Source organism: Sminthopsis crassicaudata, chromosome 4, assembly GCF_048593235.1.
Source record: "Sminthopsis crassicaudata isolate SCR6 chromosome 4, ASM4859323v1, whole genome shotgun sequence".
Classification (NCBI taxonomy): Eukaryota; Metazoa; Chordata; class Mammalia; order Dasyuromorphia; family Dasyuridae; genus Sminthopsis; species Sminthopsis crassicaudata.
In genome coordinates this window covers 463,721,611-463,727,103 of record NC_133620.1, presented here as the reverse complement: position 1 = coordinate 463,727,103, position 5,493 = coordinate 463,721,611, and the positions used below count along the sequence as shown (strand labels likewise).

The 5,493-nt window shown below is 43.7% G+C and overlaps 1 long non-coding RNA gene across 1 annotated transcript; it reads left to right on the top strand.

Moving 5' to 3' along the window:
• The first annotated feature begins 1,028 nt into the window (after positions 1-1,028).
• On the top strand, positions 1,029-4,571 carry LOC141540254 (uncharacterized). The gene is made up of 3 exons (XR_012481499.1): positions 1,029-1,225; positions 3,066-3,260; positions 3,826-4,571. It is a non-coding gene; the product is annotated as an uncharacterized LOC141540254 (long non-coding RNA).
• The last annotated feature ends 922 nt before the right edge of the window (positions 4,572-5,493 follow it).

The following is a 5,493-nucleotide window of genomic DNA, read 5'->3' as shown; positions in this document are numbered from 1 at the left end:
CCAGGCCCATCTTCGGTGGTACAGTATATTTATATAATCTCTGGATGGCTCTGGAGGGGAAAGTGAGGTAGGTGACCTACACAGCCCTCTCTCACTGCAGTCTAATTCATCTGCAAATTATGGCGTCACCTCCCTGATGTTATGGTCCTCTTCGAGAAAGAAGGATGGACAAATAACTCACAGAAGGTCAGAAAGAGCTTCAGGTGCCCTCTAACCAACCCTTGACTTGAGCAAGAATCCCCTTGACAATATTTCTTAAACAATAGTCAGGTCATTGTCTTAAAGACCTCCATTGATGGGGAGCTCTTTCCTTTCCAAATGAAATGGGCTGCCTCAGAAAGTGATCCCATTTCCCTTTGGGTTAACTAGAATCATTAGTAAGCTTTTCCTCAGGGTAGCTTGTTATTAACGGCATACATATATATGTATGTGTATAATATATTTTATGATTATATAAATATACTATACCATTATATGTAATTCCATAAAAAGATTTCTTATATTTGCCATATGCATTGTTATTAACTGCATACATAAATGCATAATATATATGTATGTGTATAATGTACTTTATGATTATATAAATATACTATACCATTATATAAAATTACATAAAAAGATTTCTTGTATTTGCCATTATATGGGTGTTATATATTACTGTTTAAATAAACTGTTTAAACAAAACATTATCAATAGAATTCAATATAAAGAATATGTTATATCATCAATATATGTTAATATAGTTATATTTATTTTGGTAATTTGTTATATATTATGTAATAATTTATTCCATAATACAATTCTAGAATCATATTTATTATAATCATCCCATTAAATATTTATTATTTATAATTTATAATAAAAATTAAAATAGTTATTTATAATAATTTTTTTAAAAATTATAATAAATATTATGTAAATAACATAAGATAAACAATGTTTTGTTATATTATAAATAATATTTTATATAATTATATGTTACAGATACATGCCTGTCCTATAGAAGCTACAGTCACTATAACTTTAAGAACTGAGCAGAACGTTGAAAGAAAGCCGTTGGGCCGGCAGTTTAGTGTCAGTTGAGAAATTCTGATTATGAAGTTCTTCTCCCCATGAAGTCAAGGAGAAACGGTCTATTTTGTCTATGATCTAGAGGCTCTATGAGCAATTTGAGAAAAAAATGAAGAAGAAGGCAATGTGAAACTTCTTCCTCGTCAGAACTGTTGTAAGTGATTATGTTATAAAGAAACCTTATACAACATATCCTATCAAGAGTCTGTGAGGAATTGGCAAGAGGTTTATTTTGGAAATACTCTTTCCTGTAATTAACTTGCGAGGACAAAGGGAAAAAACTAATTTAGCTTTTCCCCCCTAAGAGACTGAATATAACTCTTATCTTGAGGAGAAATATGAAAAATATTCTGAAGAATCTTTTAATCAGTGTCTGGAATGAACTGAATGGTGAGTTTCCAGACAAGTGAAGGGGAGTTATTTACTATTATATAGAGGGTATGAGATGATGGGCTGTGACATTATAGCCAAAATATTGCAAGAGTTTATATATACATATGATATTCAATATTTCTCTTTATAGTTTATCTTTCCCTTTGCAACTTGTACCCCTTGCTCCTATTTCTGCCTGCCCTTTGGGACCCTTGACAGCTTTTCCCCATACGGCTCCAATCCCCCACTCTTGTCTTTTCCCAAGATCCTCCAGAGGCATCCTAGTGGGAAAGAGGCAGTTAACCTTCAGGGCAGCTTTGGTGAAAGGACTATTTCAGGGGAAAATAAATTGCATTGAATTGAATTCAGATGATCTGCTCCAGAACCATCTCTCTAATGACTTTCAGTCGTGTGAAATTTTGGAACACAGGGATTGTGATCCCTTTGGCATGGGGGAAATTCCACAGATCCCCTTTCAGAAAAAGGGTTTTAGATGCATAGACTTACAAAGGAAAGGAGTTGTTTTGAAATAGAGTGATAAAAAAAGAGAAGTTCATGGTCCCCAGATTAGGATCCCTCCATCTAAGAGGAGATTGGCTTTTCATCCCAGAAAGAGTAATAAAACGAACAACTAGAGAGAGAGAGTGAGCACACTGTGTGAAGGAGCAGCCAAGTGCACCTGCCTCCCTCCCAGATGGTGGTAATGTAGGATCTCTGGCTCTTTCTCCCCACAGACCTTGAACTGGTTTATTTTCCTTTGCAAGGACTGCTTTGTTCCTCCCCTCCTGGGCACATACTTATCCCGTCTCTCTCCCTCTCCACCCCATCTTGCTGGCCAAAAGACAGTACATTCCATTACGCTGATCTCCCCACCAGGACAAGCACATTCTTCCTGCTCCTACAATAGAGATGAAAGGGGCGTCTGAGGGGAGTCCCAGAGTCCAAGTGGAGCTGGGCCAACCTCTTCATGAACCTTCTCCTACAGCCCCCTCCCCACCGCCGGACCGCAGGTGATGGTGGTGAGGGATACCGCGTGCACACTGGGCTGGAGGAAGGGGCCCAAGACTAGGCTAGGAAATTCCATTATCCTTCCAGGGCATATCCATTCCTCTGTTTATCAGTATCTCATTAAGGGGGCTTACTACAGGGGAAGAGGGCCCTAACAGCTGAGGAAAGGGGGAAGGGTTCACACAGGTTTCACTTAAGCAGAGTTTTGAGAGGCAGATGTAATGTGAGACTACTTCACGTCTGGGGGCCGCAGGTGCAAAAATAGAAAGATCGGAAATGGAGTGTGGAGTGTGAGAAACAAGTTTGGTGGGACTGTGGAGTGTGGGAAGGGGAAAACATTGTATGGTGTGGTTGGAAAGGTGGGTCCAGGTTGTGTAGGGTTAATCTGAGAGGCGAGAACTGTGACCAAGTCATTGGAGCATCTCTTGTTGGACAGATTGGGTTTTTTGGGGGGGAGGGGGCTCGGATGGGAGCAGTGATGAGGGCCTGTTGTCCCTGAAGCTCTTGTCTCTGCACAATGTCCCATCTGTCCCCTGAGTGTGATGGGGGCCGGCTCCGTATGACCCCCCGAGGCCTGGTCCTCAGCCTTTAAGTCTCTTTTTTTTCCGTTCTAGATGGAGGGAGTTGGAGTCTCAGGTCTCGTGAGTTTCAAAGGTTGGCAGAGTGGACCCCAGAGATGGGAGTCAGAATTCAGGCCAGGTTTTGCTGCTGGAGCCTCATCGATTCTGCCAAGGAACAAAGAGCCTTCTTGAAGAGGGATCTTCAAAACCCCAGCTGAGCAGAAAGACTCTTCTTTGCAACTTTTGCAAGTTGGTACCTGAACTTGGTGGGACAAATGCTATGTAGGAACTGAGTTAAGTTTTGAGCCTCCTTCTTCAGAGACTGAGGTGGTATAGGGGAAGAGAATGGCCGTTAACCGGGCTGTGTAATTACAGCCACCAAGTTTGGCCCAGAAGAAGAAGCCAGAAGGCTCCTCTCCCTCCCTTCTTGTAGAGGTTTGGGAGAAGTGTTTCTACATTTATTCTTGCTGTACCTTTGAAGTAACTATCTTTTTGTAAAAGCTTTTTGATGTCAACTGCTTTAATGGAACCGGAATCCTCTTCATTGGTCTCTAAATGAAGAGGGCCAGAAGGGGGAAAGTGGGAGCTCAGACTGGGGCGGCCATACTAAGGGTCCCCGCAGAGTTAGGGAGCCATATGTGGCGTGGCTGGGAGAGCGGGCCGGAGCACCCCCTGCTCCACGGGGGAGGGGGGGCATTTCCAGGGGGCCTCAGGTTGGTCGTCTGACCCAGCACTGATGGTTTGGGCCCTCTAGTCACAGGTCGCAAGCTTAGCCCAGCTGGCTTTGCTAAGTCTATAAAAATTTTGGTCCCAGGGAGAACTAGAACACTTCCACCTTTGGGGCTCAAGCATTTCCCCGGAGCACATTCCTGTGATGTTATGTACCAGTGCATTAGTTCTGGGAGGAGCACACGATCTACGAGGACGTTATCTCCTTTGTCAAGATGAGCTTTTATTTATTTATTTTTGAGCCACAAAGTCCATTTACTGCTTTGTATTCTGTTGTCTCCATCTGGCTGACTACTTGTGGTTGTCTTTTTTGTACTAAGTTTTGGATGAGACTGGTCCGGAGGGGACATAGTTGAGGGGAGAGTGATGGAGAAGGAGTGGCCCATTCCAAGGCAGCAGCGGTGAAACTTTCTGAGATGGCCCCATTGATAGGCGAGGTCAAGATCCCGGGAGAGCGTTGAGATGGGCGTCCATCTCTGTAGGAATCCAACCAAGCCCGCTGTGCAGGAAGGGTGTGGGTGGTCTGCCCACGCCCAGCGCTCTTCATCCCCTAGAAAGGACTTGAGGCGCAGAGCTTAAGTCACCCGACGCTACCATGTCATTGATCGCATTCTCTGCCGAGTCAGCTGCCGAAGGGGGGACGGCTCCTGTTGCCCATTTGGGTTCTGAACTTTACATCCAATGTATTGTCTGTCTTGTTGGAGGGTAAGGTCCTTGAGGGTGAGCACTTTGATCTTTGCATCTCTCGGATCTACTACTGTGTTGAGCATTTAGGAGACATATGTTTGTGGAATTATCAGGTCCCCCCAATAAAATGTAAAAAAGCAGGGACTGTTTGTTTTTGTCTTTATATCCCTAGCACCTGGCATAGTACCCAGCATGCAGCAGATGTTTAGTAATACATCCACAGAGAATACATGTCATTTGACTGAATCTCCTTATGCTTCTCACCCTCATTGTCAATGTTTCTTGAGCCCAGTCCCTCCGTCTCCCATTCCCAAGATCCTTTGCATCAAGACTGACCAGCATCTTTTCAACTTTGTCTCCAAGCTCCCTCCATTTCCACTTAGCTGTGCTCAGATTTAGGCAGCTGGGACGCTTAAATCCCCCCCCCCCCCACTTCTCAAAAAGTGTTAGGGGAGATAGGGTGAGTAAATTCTAAGTGAATTCCTTTCACCTTTTTACTGCCTCAGGTGCAGTCAGAAGTTGCCTCAGATTTCTCTGAGCTGGGGGTAAACACGAGATTTTTGTCTTTTCAGTTCCCAGTAGATGACACAAGTTTCCAGAAGGACAAAGATGGCGGCTTTATGGACATTCTAGCTATGTCCCTTCAAGAATGAGAGGGTGGATTCATACAGGAAGGCCTGCTGCCTCCCTGGAAACTTTTGCCTGTTCTCAGGAGAGCTGTTGGAGATGGCCTTCAGCGCTTTTGAGACCAGGGACTATTTCGAATTTCTCTTTGTATGTTCCCAGGGTCTGACACAAAATTTTCTAAGTAGGGAATACGTAATAAATATTTGGTGAAGGGATGAAGGTTGGGGCAGGAGGGCTGGGGAGAAGGGGCACGTGAAAAAGGCCTTGAGAGAGAAGTGACAGAATTTATTAGATGTGAGGGGCCAGGGAGAGGGAGAAGACAAAATATTTCTCTGGTGTTAACTGATAAATAAGGTGTTCCCTCTCCTAGGGGTTACTGGCACTATTAAGATGACTTTCACAGAGTAGGAAGCCTCAAAGCCCCACTTCACCTCACCCC